An 18,147-nucleotide genomic window follows, 5' to 3' on the forward strand; every position below is an offset into this window, starting at 1 on the left:
TCCAATCCAAGCAGATGGTATATCTCTTCATCTATTTGTATCATCTTTAATTTATTTCATCAGCGTCTTATACTTTTCTGCATACAGGTCTTTTGTCTCCTTAGGTAGGTTTATTCCTAGATATTTTATTCTTTTTGTTGCAATGGTAAATGGGAGTGTTTTCTTGATTTCACTTTCATATTTTTCATCATTAGTGTATAGGAATGCAAGAGATTTCTGTGCATTAATTTTGTATCCTGCTACTTTACCAAATTCATTGATCAGCTCTACTTCTTCTTTTCCGATTTGGATTCCTTTTATTTCCTTTTCTTCGCTGATTGCTGTGGCTAAAACTTCCAAAACTATGTTGAATAAGAGTGGTGAGAGTGGGCAACCTTGTCTTGTTCCTGGTCTCAGTGGAAATGCTTTCAGTTTCTCACCATTGAGGATGATGTTGGCTGTGGGTTTGTCATATATGGCCTTTATTATGTTGAGGAAAGTTCCCTCTATGCCTACTTTCTGCAGGGTTTTAATCATAAATGGGTGTTGAATTCTGTTGAAAGCTTTCTCTGCATCTATTGAGATGATCATATGGTTTTTCTCCTTCAATTTGTTAATATGGTGTATCACGTTGATTGATTTACGTATATTGAAAAATCCTTGCATTCCTGGAATAAACCCCACTTGATCATGGTGTATGATCCTTTTAATATGCTGTTGGATTCTGTTTGCTAGTATTTTGTTAAGGATTTTTGCATCTGTGTTCATCAGTGATATTGGCCTGTAGTTTTCTTTCTTTGTGACATCCTTGCCTCGTTTGGTATCAAGGTGATGGTGGCCTCGTAGAATGAGTTTGGGAGTGTTCCTCCCTCTGCTCTATTTTGGAAGAGTTTGAGAAGGATAGGTGTTAGCTCTTCCCTAAATGTTTGATAGAATTAGCCTGTGAAGCCATCTGGTCCTGGGCTTTTGTTTGTTGGAAGCTTTTTAATCACAGTTTCAATTTCAGTGCTTGTGATTGGTCTGTTCATATTTTCTATTTCTTCCCGTTTCAGTCTCGGCATGTTGTGCATTTCTAAGAATTTGTCCATTTCTTCCAGGTTGTCCATTTTATTGGCATAGAGTTGCTAGTAGTAATCTCTCATGATCTTTTGTATTTCTGCTTTGTCAGTTGTTACTTCTCCTTTTTCATTTCTAATTCTATTGATTTGAGTCTTCTCTCTTTTTTTCTTGATGAGTCTGGCTAATGGTTTATCAATTCTGTTTATGTTCTCAAAGAACCAGCTTTTAGTTTTATTGATCTTTGCTATCATTTCCTTCATTTCTTTTTCATTTATTTCTGATCTGATTTTTATGATTTCTTTCCTTCTACTAACTTTGGGGCTTTTTGTTCTTCTTTCTCTAATTGCTTTAGGTGCAAGGTTAGGTTGTTTATTCGAGATGTTTCCTGTTTCTTAAGGTAGGATTGTATTGCTATAAACTTCCCTCTTAGAACTGCTTTTGCTGCATCCCATAGGTTTTGGGTCATCGTGTCTCCATTGTCATTTGTTTCTAGGCATGTTTTGATTTCCTCTTTGATTTCTTCAGTGATCACTTCGTTATTAAGCAGTGTATTGTTTAGCCTCCATGTGTTTGTATTTTTTACAGATCTCTTCCTGTAATTGATATCTAGCCTGATAGCATTGTGGTTGGAAAAGATACTTGATACAATTTCAGTTTTCTTAAATTTACCAAGGCTTTATTTGTGACCCAAGATATGATGTGTCCTGGAGAATGTTCCATGAGCAGTTGAGAAAAATGTGTATTCTGTTTTTTTTGGATGGAATATCCTATAAATATCTTGTTTAATGTATCATTTAAAGCTTGTGTTTCCTTATTTATTTTCATTTTGGATGATCTGTCCATTGGTGAAAGTGGGGTGTTCAAAGTCCCCTACTATGATTGTTACTGTCGATTTCCCCTCTTATGGCTGTTAGTATTTGCCTTATGTATTGAGGTGCTCCAATGTTTGGTGCATAAATATTTACAATTGTTATATCTTCTTCTTGGATCGATCCCTTGATCATTATGTAGTGTCCTTCTTTGTCTCTTCTTTTTTTTTTTTTAAACATCTTTATTGGGGTATAATTGCTTTACAATTGTGTGTTAGTTTCTGCTTTATAACAAAGTGAATCAGTTATACATATACATATGTTCCCATATGTCTTCCCTCTTGCGTCTCCCTCCCTCCCACTCTCCCTATCCCACCCCTCCAGGCTGTCACAAAGCACCGAGCTAATATCCCTGTGCCTTGCGGCTGCTTCCCCCTAGCTATCTACCTTACTACGTTTGTTAGTGTGTATATGTCCATGACTCTCTCTCACCCTGTCAAAGCTCACCCTTCCCCCTCCCCATATCCTCAAGTCCGTTCTCCAGTAGGTCTGCGTCTTTATTCCTGTCTTACCCCTAGGTTCTTCATGACATTTTTTTTTCCCCTTAAATTCCATATATATGCGTTAGCATACGGTATTTGTCTTTTTCTTTCTGACTTACTTCACTCTGTATGACAGACTCTAGGTCTATCCACCTCATTACAAATAGCTCAATTTCGTTTCTTTTTATGGCTGAGTAATATTCCATTGTATATATGTGCCACATCTTCTTTATCCATTCATCCGATGATGGGCGCTTAGGTTGTTTCCATCTCCGGGCTATTGTAAATAGAGCTGCAATGAACATTTTGGTACATGACTCTTTTTGAGTTTTGGTTTCCTCAGGGTATATGCCCAGTAGTGGGATTGCTGGGTCATATGGTAATTCTATTTGTAGTTTTTTAAGGAACCTCCATACTGTTCTCCATAGTGGCTGAACCAATTCACATTCCCACCAGCAGTGCAAGAGTGTTCCCTTTTCTCCACACCCTCTCCAGCATTTATTGTTTCTAGATTTTTTGATGATGGCCATTCTGACTGGTGTGAGATGATATCTCATTGTAGTTTTGATTTGCATTTCTCTAATGATTAATGATGTTGAGCATTCTTTCATGTGTTTGTTGGCATTCTGTATATCTTCTTTGGAGAAATGTCTATTTAGGTCTTCTGCCCATTTTTGGATTGGGTTGTTTGTTTTTTTGTTATTGAGCTGCATGAGCTGCTTGTAAATTTTGGAGATTAAACCTTTGTCAGTTGCTTCATTTGCAAATATTTTCTCCCATTCTGAGGGTTGTCTTTTGGTCTTGATTATGGTTTCCTTTGCTGTGCAAAAGCTTTGAAGTTTCATTAGGTCCCATTTGTTTATTTTTGTTTTTATTTCCATTACTCTAGGAGGTGGGTCAGAAAGGATCTTGCTGTGATTTATGTCATAGAGTGTTCTGCCTATGTTTTCCTCTAAGAGTTTGATAGTTTCTGGCCTTACATTTAGGTCTTTAATCCATTTTGAGCTTATTTTTGTGTATGGTGTTAGGGAGTGATCTAATCTCATACTTTTACATGTACCTGTCCAGTTTTCCCAGCACCATTTATTGAAGAGGCTGTCCTTTCTCCACTGTACATTCCTGCCACCTTTATCAAAGATAAGGTGTCCATATGTGCGTGGGTTTATCGCTGGGCTTTCTATCCTGTTCCATTGATCTATCTTTCTGTTTTTGTGCCAGTACCATACTGTCTTGATTACTGTAGCTTTGTAGTATAGTCTGAAGTCAGGGAGCCTGATTCCTCCAGCTCCTTTTTTCGTTCTCAAGATTGCTTTGGCTATTCGGGGTCTTTTGTGTTTCCATACAAATTGTGAAATTTTTTGTTCTAGTTCTGTGAAAAATGCCAGTGGTAGTTTGATAGGGATTGCATTGAATCTGTAGATTGCTTTGGGTAGTAGAGTCATTTTCACAATGTTGATTCTTCCCATCCAAGAACATGGTATATCTCTCCATCTATTTGTATCATCTTTAATTTCTTTCATCAGTGTCTTATAATTTTCTGCATACAGGTCTTTCGTCTCCTTAGGTAGGTTTATTCCTAGATATTTTATTCTTTTTGTTGCAATGGTAAATGGGAGTGTTTTCTTGATTTCACTTTCAGATTTTTCATCATTAGTATATAGGAATGCCAGAGATTTCTGTGCATTAACTTTGTATCCTGCTACTTTACCAAATTCATTGATTAGCTCTAGTAGTTTTCTGGTAGCATCTTTAGGATTCTCTATGTATAGTATCATGTCATCTGCAAACAGTGACAGCTTTACTTCTTCTTTTCCGATTTGGATTCCTTTTATTTCCTTTTCTTCTCTGATTGCTGTGGCTAAAACTTCCAAAACTATGTTGAATAAGAGTGGTGAGAGTGGGCAACCTTGTCTTGTTCCTGATCTTAGTGGAAATGCTTTCAGTTTTTCACCATTGAGGATGATGTTTGCTGTGGGCTTGTCATATATGGCCTTTATTATGTTGAGGAAAGTTCCCTCTATGCCTACTTTCTGCAGGGTTTTTAGCATAAATGGGTGTTGAATTTTGTCAAAAGCTTTCTCTGCATCTATTGAGATGATCATATGGTTTTTCTCTTTCAATTTGTTAATATGGTTTATCACATTGATAGATTTGCGTATATTGAAGAATCCTTGCATTCCTGGAATAAACCCCACTTGATCATGGTGTATGATCCTTTTAATGTGCTGTTGGATTCTGTTTGCTAGTATTTTGTTGAGGATTTTTGCATCTATATTCATCAGTGATATTGGCCTGTAGTTTTCTTTCTTTGTGACATCCTTGTCTGGTTTTGGTATCAAGGTGATGGTGGCCTCGTAGAAGGAATTTGGGAGTGTTCCTCCCTCTGCTATATTTTGGAAGAGTTTGAGAAGGATAGGTGTTAGCTCTTCTCTAAACGTTTGATAGAATTCACCTGTGAAGCCATCTGGTCCTGGGCTTTTGTTTGTTGGAAGATTTTTAATGACAGTTTCAATTTCAGTGCTTGTGATTGGTCTGTTCATATTTTCTATTTCTTCCTGATTCAGTCTTGGCAGGTTGTGCATTTCTAAGAATTTGTCCATTTCTTCCAGATTGTCCATTTTATTGGCATAGAGTTGCTTGTAGTAATCTCTTATGATTTTTTTTATTTCTGCAGTGTCAGTTGTTACTTCTCCTTTTTCATTTCTAATTCTATTGATTTGAGTCTTCTCCCTTTTTTTCTTGATGAGTCTGGCTAGTGGTTTATCTATTTTGTTTATCTTCTCAAAGAACCAGCTTTTAGTTTTATTGATCTTTGCTATCGTTTCCTTCATTTCTTTTTCATTTATTTCTGATCTGATTTTTATGATTTCTTTCCTTCTGCTAGCTTTGGGGTTTTTTTGTTCTTCTTTCTCTAATTGCTTGAGGTGCAAGGTTAGGTTGTTTATTCGAGATGTTTCCTGCTTCTTAAGGTGGGCTTGTATTGCTATAAACTTCCCCCTTAGAACTGCTTTTGCTGCATCCCATAGGTTTTGGGTCGTTGTGTCTCCATTGTCATTTGTTTCTAGGTATTTTTTTATTTCCTCTTTGATTTCTTCAGTGATCACTTCATTATTAAGTAGTGTATTGTTTAGCTTCCATGTGTTTGTATTTTTTACAGATCTTTTCCTGTAATTGATATCTAGTCTCATGGCGTTGTGGTCAGAAAAGATACTTGATACAATTTCAATTTTCTTAAATTTACCAAGGCTTGATTTGTGACCCAAGATATGGTCTATCCTGGAGAATGTTCCATGAGCACTTGAGAAAAATGTGTATTCTGTTGTTTTTGGATGGAGTGTCCTATAAATATCAATTAAGTCCATCTTGTTTAATGTATCATTTAAAGCTTGTGTTTCCTTATTTATTTTCATTTTGGATGATCTGTCCATGGGTGAAAGTGGGGTGTTAAAGTCCCCTACTATGAATGTGTTACTGTCAATCTCCCCTTTTATGGCTGTTAGTATTTGCCTTATGTATTGAGGTGCTCCTATGTTGGGTGCATAAATATTTACAATTGTTATATCTTCTTCTTGGATCGATCCCTTTATCATTATGTAGTGTCCTTCTTTGTCTCTTGTAATAGTCCTTATTTTAAAGTCTATTTTGTCTGATATGAGAATTGCTACTCCAGCTTTCTTTTGGTTTCCATTTGCATGGAATATCTTTTTCCATCCCCTTATTTTCAGTCTGTATGTGTCTCTAGGTCTGAAGTGGGTCTCTTGTAGACAGCATATATAAGGGTCTTGTTTTTGTATCCATTCAGCCAATCTGTGTCTTTTGGTGGGAGCATTTAGTCCATTTACATTTAAGGTAATTATCGATATGTATGTTCCTATTCCCATTTTCTATATTGTTTTGGGTTCGTTATTATAGGTCTTTTCCTTCTCTTGTGTTCCTTGTCTAGAGAAGTTCCTTTAGCATTTGCTGTAAAGCTGGTTTGGTGGTGCTAAACTCTCTCAGCTTTTGCTTGTCTGTAAAGGTTTTAATTTCTCCATCAAATCTGAATGAGATCCTTGCTGGGTAGAGTAGCCTTGGTTGCAGGTTTTTCTCCTTCATCACTTTCAGTATGTCCTGCCACTCCCTTCTGGCTTGTAGGGTTTCTGCTGAGAGATCAGCTGTTAACCTTATGGGGATTCCCTTGTGTGTTATTTGCTGTTTTTCCCTTGCTGCTTTTAATATGCTTTCTTTGTATTTAATTTTTGACAGTTTGATTAATATGTGTCTTGGCGTATTTCTCCTTGTATTTATCCTGTATGGGACTCTCTGTGCTTCCTGGACTTGATTAACTATTTCCTTTCCCATATTAGGGAAGTTTTCAACTATAATCTCTTCAAATATTTTCTCAGTCCCTTTCTTTTTCTCTTCTTCTTCTGGAACCCCTATAATTCGAATGTTGGTGCGTTTAATGTTGTCCCAGAGGTCTCTGAGACTGTCCTCAGTTCTTTTCATTCTTTTTTCTTTATTCTGCTCTGCAGTAGTTATTTCCACTATTTTATCTTCCAGGTCACTTATCCGTTCTTCTGCCTCAGTTATTCTGTTATTGATCCCATCTAGAGTACTTTTAATTTCATTTATTGCATTGTTCATCATTGCTTGTTTCATCTTTATTTCTTCTAGGTCCTTGTTAACTGCTTCTTGCATTTTGTCCATTCTACTTCCAAGATTTCGGATCATCCTTACTATCATTATTCTGAATTCTTTTTCCGGTAGACTGCCTATTTCCTCTTCATTTGTTAGGCCTGGTGCATTTTTATCTTGCTCCTTCATCTGCTGTGTGTTTTTCTGTCTTCTCATTTTGCTTATCTTACTGTGTTTGGGGTCTCCTTTTTGCAGGCTGCACGTTCGTAGTTCCCGTTGTTTTTGATGTCTGTCTCCAGTGGCTAAGGTTGTTTCAGTGGGTTGTGTAGGCTTCCTGGTGGAGGGGACTAGTGCCTGTGTTGTGGTGGATGAGGCTGGATCTTGTCTCTCTAGTGGGCAGGTTCACGTCTGGTGGTGTGTTTTGGGGTGTCTGTGGCCTTATTATGATTTTAGGCAGCCTCTCTGCTAATGGGTGGGGTTGTGTTCCTGTTTTGCTAGTTGTTTGGCATAGGTTGTCTAGCACTGTGGCTTGCTGGTCGTTGAGTGAAGCTGGGTGCTGGTGTTAAGATGGAGGTCACTGGGAGATTTCCACCGTTTAATATTATGTGGAGCTGGGAGGTCTCTTGTTGACCAGTGTCCTGAAGTTGGCTCTCCTACCTCAGAGGCAGAGCCCTGACTCCTGGCTGGAGCACCAAGAGCCTTTCATCCACACGGCTCAGAATAAAAGGGAGAAAAAGTAGAGAGAATTAGTAGAAGTATGAGGAAAGAAAGAAGGAAAGGAGGAAAGGAAGGAAGGAAGAAAGAAGCAAAGAAGGAAAGAAAGGAGGGAGGGAGGGAGGAAGGAAGGAAGGAAGGAAGGAGGGAAAGAAGGAAAAAAGACAGAAAGAAAGAAGATACAGTAAAAATAAAATAAAGTATAATATAGTTATTGAATTAAAAAATATTTAGAAAAAAAAAAAAAAAAGAGGGACGGATAGAACCTTAGGACAAATGTTGGAAGCAAAGCTATACAGAGAAAATCTTATACAGAAGCATACACATACACCTTCACAAAAAGAGGTAAAGGGGGAAAAATCATAAATCTTGCTCTCAGAGGCCACCTCCTCAATTTGGGGTGATTCGTTGTCTAAAGGAGGGAAGGACGGAAAGAAAGAAAGAAAGAAAGAAGGAACGACGGTAAAGTATAATAAAGTTATTACAATTAAAATTAATTATTGAGAAAAAAAATTTTTTTTTTTTTAAAAACCATGGACGGATAGAGCCCTAGGACACATGGTGGAAGCAAGAGTATACAGACAAGATGTCACACATAAGCATACACGTATACATTCACAAAAAGAGGAGAAGGGAAAAAAATCATAGATCTCGCTCCTAAATTCCACCTCTTCAATTTGGGATCATTCCTTGTCTATTCAGGTATTCCACAGATGCAGGGTATATCAAGTTGATTGTGGAGCTTTAATCCTCTGCTTCTGAGGCTGCTGGGAAAGATTTCCCTTTCTCTTCTTTGTTCTCACAGCTCACAGGAGCTCAGCTTTGGATTTGGCCCTGCCTCTGCGTGTAGGTCGCTGGAGGGCGTCTGTTTTTTGCTCAGACAGGACGGGGTTAAAGGAGCCGCTGATTCGGGGGCTCAGGCTCACTCAGGCCGGGGGTGAGGGGGGGGAAGGAGGGGCACTGCGTGCGGGGCGGGCCTGCGGCGTCAGAGGCGGCGTGACGTTGCGGCAGAGGCCGGCGTGACGTTGCACCAGCCTGAGGCCCGCCGTGCGTTCTCCCGGGGAAGTTGTCCCTGGTTCCCGGGAACCTGGCAGTGGCGGGCTGCACAGGCTCCGCAGAAGAGGGGTGTGGAGAGTGACCTGTGCTCGCACACAGGCCCCTTGGTGGCGGCAGCAGCAGCCTTAACGTCTCCCCTTAGCCCCCCCTTAGTCCGCTAGCCGCCCGTCTCTGGGGTCCGCGCTTTTAGCCGCGGCTCGCGCCCGTCTCTGGGGTTCGCGCTTTTTGCCGCGGCTCGCGCCCGTCTCTGGGGTCCGCGCTTTTAGCCACGGCTCGCGCCCGTCTCTGGGGTTCGCGCTTTTTGCCGCGGCTCGCGCCCGTCTCTGGGGTTCGCGCTTTTAGCCGCGGCTCGCGCCCGTCTCTGGAGTTCCTTTAAGCAGCGCTCTTAAACCCCTCTCCTCGCGCACCAGGAAACAAAGAGGGAAGAAAAAGTCTCTTGCCTCTTCGGCAGGTGCAGGCTTTTCCCCGAACTCCCTCCCGGCTAGTCGTGGTGCACTAACCCCTTCAGGCTATGTTCAAGCCGCCAACCCCAGTCCTCTCCCTGCGCTCCGTCCAAAACCGAAACCCGAGCTTCAGCTCGCAGCCCCGCCCGCCCGGGCGGGTGAGCAGACAAGCCTCTCGGGCTGGTGAGTGCCGGTCGGCACCGATCCTCTGTGCGGGAATCTCCCCGCTTTGCCCTCCGCACCCGTCGCTGTGCACTACTCCTCGGTCCCGAAGCCCCCCCCTCCGCCTCCCGCAGTCTCCGCCCGCGGAGGGGCTTCCTAGTGTGTGGAAAGTTTTCCTCCTTCACAGCTCCCTCCCACTGGCGCAGGTGCCGTCCTTATTCTTTTGTCTCTGTTTTTTCTTTTTTTCTTTTGCCCTACCCAGGTACGTGGGGAGTTTCTTGCCTTTTGGGAGGTCTGAGGTCTTCTGCCAGCCTTCAGTAGGTGTTCTGTAGGAGTTGTTCCACGTGTAGATGTATTTCTGGTGTATCCGTGGGGAGGAAGGCGATCTCCGCGTCTTACTCTTCCGCCATCTTCAAGGTCCCCCCTTCTTTGTCTCTTCTAATAGTCTTTATTTTAAAGTCTATTGTGTCTGATTTGAGAATTGCTACTGCAGCTTTCTTTTGGTTTCCATTTGCATGGAATATCTTTTTCCATCCCCTTAGTTTCAGTCTGTATGTGTCTCTAGGTCTGAAGTGGGTCTCTTGTAGACAGCATATATATGAGTCTTGTTTTTGTATCCATTCAGCCAATCTGTGTCTTTTGGTGGGAGCATTTAGTCCATTTACATTTAAGGTAATTATCGATATGTATGTTCCTTTTCCCATTTTCTTAATTGTTTTGGGTTCGTTATTGTAGGTCTTTTCCTTCTCTTGTGTTTCTTGCCTAGAGAAGTTCCTTTAGCATTTGTTGTAAAGCTGGTTTGGTGGTACTGAACTCTCTCAGCTTTTGCTTGTCTGTAAATGTTTTAATTTCTCCATCAAATCTGAATGAGATCCTTGCTGGGTAGAGTAATCTTGGTTGCAGGTTTTTCTCCTTCATCACTTTAAATATGTCCTGCCACTCCCTTCTGGCTTGCAGAGTTTCTGCTGAAAGATCAGCTGTTAACCTTATGGGGATTCCCTTGTGTGTTATTTGTTGTTTTTCCCTTGCTGCTTTTAATATGTTTTCTTTGTATTTAATTTTTGACAGTTTGATTAATATGTGTCGTGGCGTATTTCTCCTTGGATTTATCCTGTATGGGACTCTCTGTGCTTCCTGGACTTGATTAACTATTTCCTTTTCCATATTAGGGAACTGTTCTACTGTAATGTCTTCAAATATTTTCTTAGTCTCTTTTGTTTTCTCTTCTTCTTCTGGAACCCCTATAATTCAAATGTTGGTGCGTTTAGTGTTGTCCCAGAGGTCTCTGAGACTGTCCTCATTTCTTTTCATTCTTTTTTCTTTATTCTGCTCTGCAGTAGTTATTTCCACTGTTTTATCTTCCAGGTCACTTATCCGTTCTTCTTCCTCAGTTATTCTGCTATTGATCCCATCTAGAGTATTTTTAATTTCATTTATTGTGTTGTTCATGGTTGCTTCTTTCATCTTTAGTTCTTCTAGGCCCTTGTTAAATGTTTCTTGCATTTTGTCTATTCTATTTCCAAGATTTTGGATCATCTTTACTATCATTATTCTGAATTCTTTTTCAAGTAGACTGCCTATTTCCTCTTCATTTGTTAGGTCTGGTGGGTTTTTATCTTGCTCCTTCATCTGCTGTGTGTTTTTCTGTCTTCTCATTTTGCTTATCTTACTGTGTTTGGGGTCTCCTTTTTGCAGGCTGCAGGTTCTTAGTTCCTGTTGTTTTTGGTGTCTGTCCCCAGTGGCTAAAGTTGGTTCAGTGGGTTGTGTAGGCTTCCTGGTGGAGGGGACTAGTGCCTGTGTTCTGGTGGATGAGGCTGGATCTTGTCTTTCTGGGGGGCAGGTCCACGTCTGGTGGTGTGTTTTGGGGTATCTGTGGACTTATTATGATTTTAGGCAGCCTCTCTGCTAATGCGTGGGGTTGTGTTCCTGTCTTTCTAGTTGTTTGACGTAGGGTGTCCAGCACTGTAGCTTGCTGGTTGTTGAGTGAAGCTGGGTGCTGGTGTTGAGATGGAGATCTCTGGGAGATTTTCGCCATTTGATATTATGTGGAGCTGGGAGGTCTCTTGTGGACCAGTGTCCTGAAGTTGGCTCTCCCACCTCAGAGGCACAGCACTGACTGTTGGCTGCAGCACCAAGAGCCTTTCATCCACACAGCTCAGAATAAAAGGGAGAAAAAGTAGAAAGAAAGAAAAGAAAGAAAGAAAGAAAGAGAGAGAGAAAGAGAAAGAGAGAGAGAGAGAGAGAGAAGGAGGGAGGGAGGAAGAAAGAAAGAAGGGTGGGAGGGAGGGAGGAAGGAAGGAAAGGAAGAAAGAAAGAAAGAAAGAAAGAAAGAAGATAAAATAAAATAAAGTTATTAAAATAAAATAAAGTTATTAAAATAAAAAATAATTAAGAAAAAAAATTTTTTTAAGAAAAAAAAAAGGGACGGATAGAACCCTAGGACAAATGGTGGAAGCAAAGCTATACAGACAAAATCTCACACAGAAGCATACACATACACACTCTCAAAAAGAGGAAAAGGGGAAGAAATCATAAATCTTGCTCTCAAAGTCCACCTCCTCAATTTGGGATGATTCGTTGTCTATTCATGTATTCCACAGATGCAGGGTACATCAAGTTGATTGTGGAGATTTCATCTGCTGCTTCTGAGGCTGCTGGGAGGGATTTCCCTTTCTCTTCTTTGTTCTCACAGCTCCCGAGGCTCAGCTTTGGATTTGGCCCTGCCTCTGCGAGTAGGTCACCGGAGGGCGTGTGTTCATCGCTCAGACAGGACGGGGTTAAAGGATCCGCTGATTCGGGGTCTCTGCCTCCCTCATGCCGGGGGAAGGGAGGGTCACGGAGTGCGGGGCGAGCCTGCGGCGGCAGAGGCCGGCGTGACGTTGCACCAGCCTGAGGCGCGCCGTGCGTCCTCCCAGGGAAGTTGTCCCTGCAACCCGGAATCCTGGCAGTGGCGGGCTGCACAGGTTCCCCAGAAGGGGGTTGTGGATAGTGACCTGTGCTCACACACAGGTTTCTTGGTGGCGGCAGCAGCAGCCTTAGCGTCTCATGCCCATCTCTGGGGTCCGCGCTTTTAGCCGCGGCTCATGCCCGTCTCTGGAGCTCCTTTAAGCAGCGCTCTTAATCCCCTCTCCTCGCGCACCAGGAAACAAAGAGGTAAGAAAAAGTCTCTTGCCTCTCCAACAGGTCCAGACTTTTCCCCGGACTCCCTCCCGGCTAGCCGTGGTGCACTAAGCCCCTGCAGACTGTGTTCACGCCGCCAACCCCAGTCCTCTCCCTGCGCTCCGACGGAAGCCCGAGCCTCAGCTCCCAGCGCCGCCCGCCCCGGCGGGTGAGCAGACAATTCTCTCGGGCTGGTGAGTGCCGGTTGGCACTGATCCTCTATGCGGGAATCTCTCCGCTTTGCCGTCCGCACGCCTGTTGCTGTGCTCTCCTGCTCCGAAGCTTTCCGCCTCTGCCACCCGCAGCCTCCTCCCGCGAAGGGGCTTCCTAGTGTGTGGAAACCTCTCCTCCTTCACAGCTCCCTCCCACTGGTGCAGGTCCCGTCCCTATCCTTTTGTCCCTGTTTATTCTTTTTTCTTTTGCCCTACCCAGGCACGTGAGGACTATCTTGCCTTTTGGGAGGTCTGAGGTCTTCTGCCACCCTTCAGTAGGTGTTCTGTAGGAGTTGTTCCACGTGTAGATGTATTTCTGGTGTATCTGTGGCAAGGAAGGTGATCTCCGCGTCTTACTCTTCCGCCATCTTCCCCTTGTCCCCCCCAGAATAACTTTTAAATGCAATCAGTACTCATGAACAAAAAGGTGGAAAATTTTTGGAAATTCCTGGCAGCAGCCAGGCTTGAGTTGTGAGGCTGACACATCTGGGGTTGGGCTGGGACAGTTGGGTGACCGGATCCTCTCTCCACCCAGTCTCATCCTCCAGCAGGATGGTGCAAGCTTGTGCATGTGGCTCCATCAACAGTGAGCAAACAGACACCAAAAAAGAAAAAAAAAGATGAAAGCTTGTCATTTGTGACAACATGGATGGACCTTGAGGGCATCATGCTAGGTGGAATAAGTCAGACAGAGAAAGACAAATACCATATGACTTCACACGTGTATGGAATATTAGAAAACAAAGAAAATTCATGAACAATCCAAACAGACACATAAATACAGAGAACAGAATAGTGGTTACCAGATGGGGAGGGGAGTGAGGTAGGGCAAAATAAGTAAAGGGTATCAACTGTAGGGTGATGTATGGAAACAATTTTTGGCGGAGAGCAAGCAGTAGGATATATGGAGGTAGAAATATAATGTACACATGAAACTTACGTACCTTAATAACATCAATCTTTTTAAAAAATGGGTGAGTTTCTCCGCCAAGAAAGGGGAGGCTGGACAGTTCCAGAAATTTACCAAAGCCTGCACCAAACTATGGCTGGGAAGTGTGTGTGCATGCAAGTGTTATAAGAGCATTGGTTATAATTCAGAAGAAGATTCTCAGAAGTTTAAAAGAATGAGGACAAGTGCTCTCTTCAGCAGCACATGTACTAAAATTGGAACCATACAGGGAAGATCACCATGGCCTCTGTGCAAGGATGACAGGCAAATTCGTGTAGCATTCCATATTTTTATATAAAATAGATAATCAACAAGGACCTACTGTATAGCACAGGGAACTCTACTCAACACTCTGTAATAACCTATATGGGAAAAGAATCCAAAAAAGAATAGATATATGTACATGTATAACTGAAGCACTTTGCTCTACACCTGAAACTAACACAACGTTGTTAATCACCTATACTCCAATATAAAATTTAAAAAAAAATGAGGACGAGATCTCCAAGACCCTTTCTAGCTCTGTAATCCTATTAAAAAATAAATATCGATAAAAGTCTTAGCAAAACAGACAAAACAAAACAGAAAAAAGAAAAAACAGTAAGTGGAAATGTAAGACCTCTTAAAGACCAGGCATGAAACCGGTACACTGCTATTTTCATCACATTGCTAGTCAAAGTCAATGGCAAAGCCAGCCCAGATGCAAGGGATAAGGAAACAGATTCTGCTTCTTGATGGGAGGAGCTACAAAGAATTGTGACCATGTTTGCTATCTATTACAACTACATAAGGAAAGTGATCACTTCCAACAAGAATAACCTAGTATGACCCTGTATTCTTCAGGGTACCCAGACTCTAAAGATGAGCTTACATATGAAGATGGACCAATTAAATAGTATATAAGAATTAAATCCCAGGCTTGGGATTTGGACTTGGGCAGAACAGAGGCAGAACTGAGACCCTTAGCCATGATTCTTCACCACTCAACTCAAAGAGCAGCTCTTCCAAGTTGTTAATTCATATGCCCAAACCAAATATTACCAAGTACCTTCCTTTGAGCCCCCCTAGCAATACATGTGTCATCTGCAATAGTCCTTATCTTACCCTACTATGTAGTAAAATCATTTTTCTACCTTGATCCCCTAGTCTCAGTTTAGGCTACTTGAGGACAGGCACTGCAACTTGTCAGTCATTACATCTCCTAAGCATCAGGCACAGGAAGCACAATGGAGTACACTTGCTACACTTTAAAGACATTTGCATGAATATTTATAACTAAATTTGGTCTCTAGTTTTTTTTTCTATTGTGCTAGATTTGGCAGACTTTTTAAAGAATGTGTATCTGCCTGATAAAAATAATTTGGAAACTTTCTGTTTTGTACCATTAAATCATTCATATATGGTAAATTATATGGCACATTCATGTAGGCATCTTGGATTGAAAGTGTATGGCTTGCTGCTCCTCTAATCACCCTAGTTGCACCTTAGCCATTTTCTTTTTTGTTTTGTTTTGTTTTTTTAAATATTTATTTATTTATTTATTTGGCTGTGTTGGGTCTTAGTTGTGGCACGTGGGATCTTTGTTGCGGAATGTGGGATCTTTTTAGTTGCAGCATACAGAATCTTTAGTTGCGGCATGTGAACTCTTAGTTGCGGCATGCATGTGGGATCTATTTCCCTGACCAGGGATCGAACCTGGGCCCCCTGCATTGGGAGCATGGAGTCTCAGCCACTGGACTACCAGGGAAGTTCCCACTACTACCTCATTTTAAACAAATAGAACCCAGTAAACAAGGAAACCATTTTCATGAGGACATGTTTCTCATGACGTCTTGTTACCCAATGCACAGTGCCAAACAAACCGAAATCAGAGTTTGGAGCAGAGAGAGTTTTATTGCAGGGCTATGTAAGGAGACGGGTGACTTGTGCCCCACAAACCCCAAACTCCTTGGAGGGTTTCAGCAAAGCACTTTTAAAGGCAAGGTGAGGGAGGGGCGTGGTCTGTTGTTGCAAACTTCTTGGTGTCAGAATCCTTTGTTCTTACATCTGTCCGTGTAGGTCAGGTCATGATGTTCCTGTAAACCTCCAACAAGACAAATGTTATTCTCTGTTCTGCCACGTCTTATCTCTATATGTGAATGGACTCTTAAAGATCTAAAGCCTTGAGAATGAGTTATGCTGTTTATTGCAGGCTATAGGCAACATCCTTTTTTAAAAAATTATTTTACTTATTTATGTTTAGCTGCGTTGGGTCTTCGTTGCTGCACATGGGCTTTCTCTAGTTACGGCGAGCGGGGGCTACCCTTTGTTTCAGTGCACAGGCTTCTCGTTGTGGTGGCTTCTCTAATTGCGGAGCATGGGCTCTAGGTGCATGGGCTTCAGTAGTTGTGGCATGCAGGCTCAGTAGTTGTGGCTTATGGGCTCTAGAGTGCAGGCTCAGTAGTTGTGGTGCATGGGCTTAGTTGCTCCGCGGCATGTGGGATCTTCCCAGACCAGGGCTCGAACCCATGTCCCCTGCATTGGCAGGCAGATTCTTAACCACTGCACCACCAGAGAAGTCCGATAGGCAACATCCTTTTACAAAAGATGCAAAGCCAGCACGACTAAGCACAGGAAACAGAGCACAAAGGTTTAAACTAAAAGGAACAGGTCTAATATGGAGTCAGATTTGTTCTTCCCTATTACAGTCTCACAGCATTCTTTGGGACTTTAACTTATGTTTCAAAATACATATATTAATAAAATATATAAAGTCACTCATTTCCAGTTTTGGAATCCACCCTGTGAGGAACACCTCCTCCGGCAAGTGGGGAGTAGCAAGATGAAGTGCAAAGGGGAAGAGTATGAATGGCTGTGGTTCTTCTGTGTCTCCACTACCTTAGCCATTTTCTCATTGGGCATCATCTGCTCTGTACCAACCCCTCCCCACCCCCATGCACCTACATATTACAGGAACACAGAGATTGTACATGTAGGGCTACAAAAGTCAAATGAACATCATGTCACTGTGAATAGCAGGTATCTGAAAGCGTCCATGTTCACCTTCAAGTTGGGGAACAAATTAGAGAAAGAAAAGGAGTGTCACAGGCTTTGGAGAGCATGTTATACTCCACTGCAAAGTGAAAAATGCATTTGCTGAAAGCAAGCTGCCACGACTCATGAAAAGTTATCAGGGCTCTGAGTCCAATTAGAGAGAAAAATATCAGTAGTGATCCAACTGCCTCGTTAGAGGAATTCATGTTCCTGATACAGTTCACAATATTCTTAGAGTTTTTCTTAATCATTTTCTGGAAAAATTGCACAGCCCCAACTCTCCCAAATTGTGTAGTTAAATTGAGATCAGTAGTTTAACAATGAAGGGAGTTACAAATCAATCTCATCAAAGAGGAAAACACATCCCTTGGATAGAAAGTGAGCAAAAGTACCAGCCAGACATCTCACTCTTGTCAGATATTCACATGTTTATTTTATCTCTTTAAAAAATCTAGGTGAGGACCATGATCTTCCAGTTTTCATTCAGACCTGAATATCAAAACAGGTATCTGGTTCCATTTTTCTTGTTTTGATAAATAAAACTGTGCCCTTAGGTTTAGAAGACTTAAGTCTGTGTTCCAGCTCTCTCTTACTCGCCTCATGACTTGAGAGAACCATGTCACTTCCCTGAATTGTTCTTCATCTATGAAAAGAGATTGGACTTGCCAGTGTGTGTGCTTGATATATATATGGCTATCAAACAATTATGTGTAATCCAGCAATTACATATAATTAAGCAATTACATGTAGCAGACACTGGGCCAAGTGCATCAACTCTATGTCTCTACTGTTTAGAGACAAGGATACAGGGGCTTAGAGAGGTTTAGGTACTTTTGCCCAATCTTAACTTTTATTCAGAGCCACGTGAAACACAAGCTCTTGACCTAGAAGGACTCTAGAACCAAATAGATTTGGGAAATACCACATCCTATATTCTTCTTTTGGGAATTTACATTTCACATTAGTTTAATGAAAGGTTCTGGGAAGTCCTGCAGCAAAGACACCAGTTTATCCCAGCGTTTTTCAAATAGTTTGGTTATAGAACTGTCTTTTTCATGTAATACCTAGCAACATCCCAAAGGATAATCAACTAAGAATCAGAAAATATTTGAGTTCCAGTTCTAAACATAAGTTTTTAAATGTATCATTTGAAAATCACTTAAACTTTATAAGCCTCGGTTTTCATTACTAAACTAGTGAAGCGCCTACCTCAGCAAAGCATGTATATGAATTAAATAAGATGCCATATGGGGAAGCTTTTTTATAAATAATGAAATATTACACAAATACAATGTGTTATTATCATTAATTCAGTTCTTTGGATATGAAATATGAGAAATGGTTTCCCAACCACAGGCAACCCTTGTCACTCAGTCATTCATAAAACCCACTCCTTTTTCTCTCTTTTTTTTT

At 41.6% G+C, this 18,147-nt stretch overlaps 1 non-coding gene across 1 annotated transcript; it reads left to right on the forward strand.

The window, feature by feature from the left end:
• Window positions 1-13,886: 13,886 nt before the first annotated feature.
• Window positions 13,887-13,993, forward strand: LOC115804028 (U6 spliceosomal RNA). Its single transcript, XR_004024837.1, has one exon. It is a non-coding gene; the product is annotated as a U6 spliceosomal RNA (small nuclear RNA).
• Window positions 13,994-18,147: the final 4,154 nt, after the last annotated feature.

This window comes from Delphinapterus leucas, chromosome 10 (assembly GCF_059928025.1).
Source record: "Delphinapterus leucas isolate spDelLeu-1000000601 "Yukka" chromosome 10, BTC_Dleu_Yukka2, whole genome shotgun sequence".
Taxonomy (NCBI): Eukaryota; Metazoa; Chordata; class Mammalia; order Artiodactyla; family Monodontidae; genus Delphinapterus; species Delphinapterus leucas.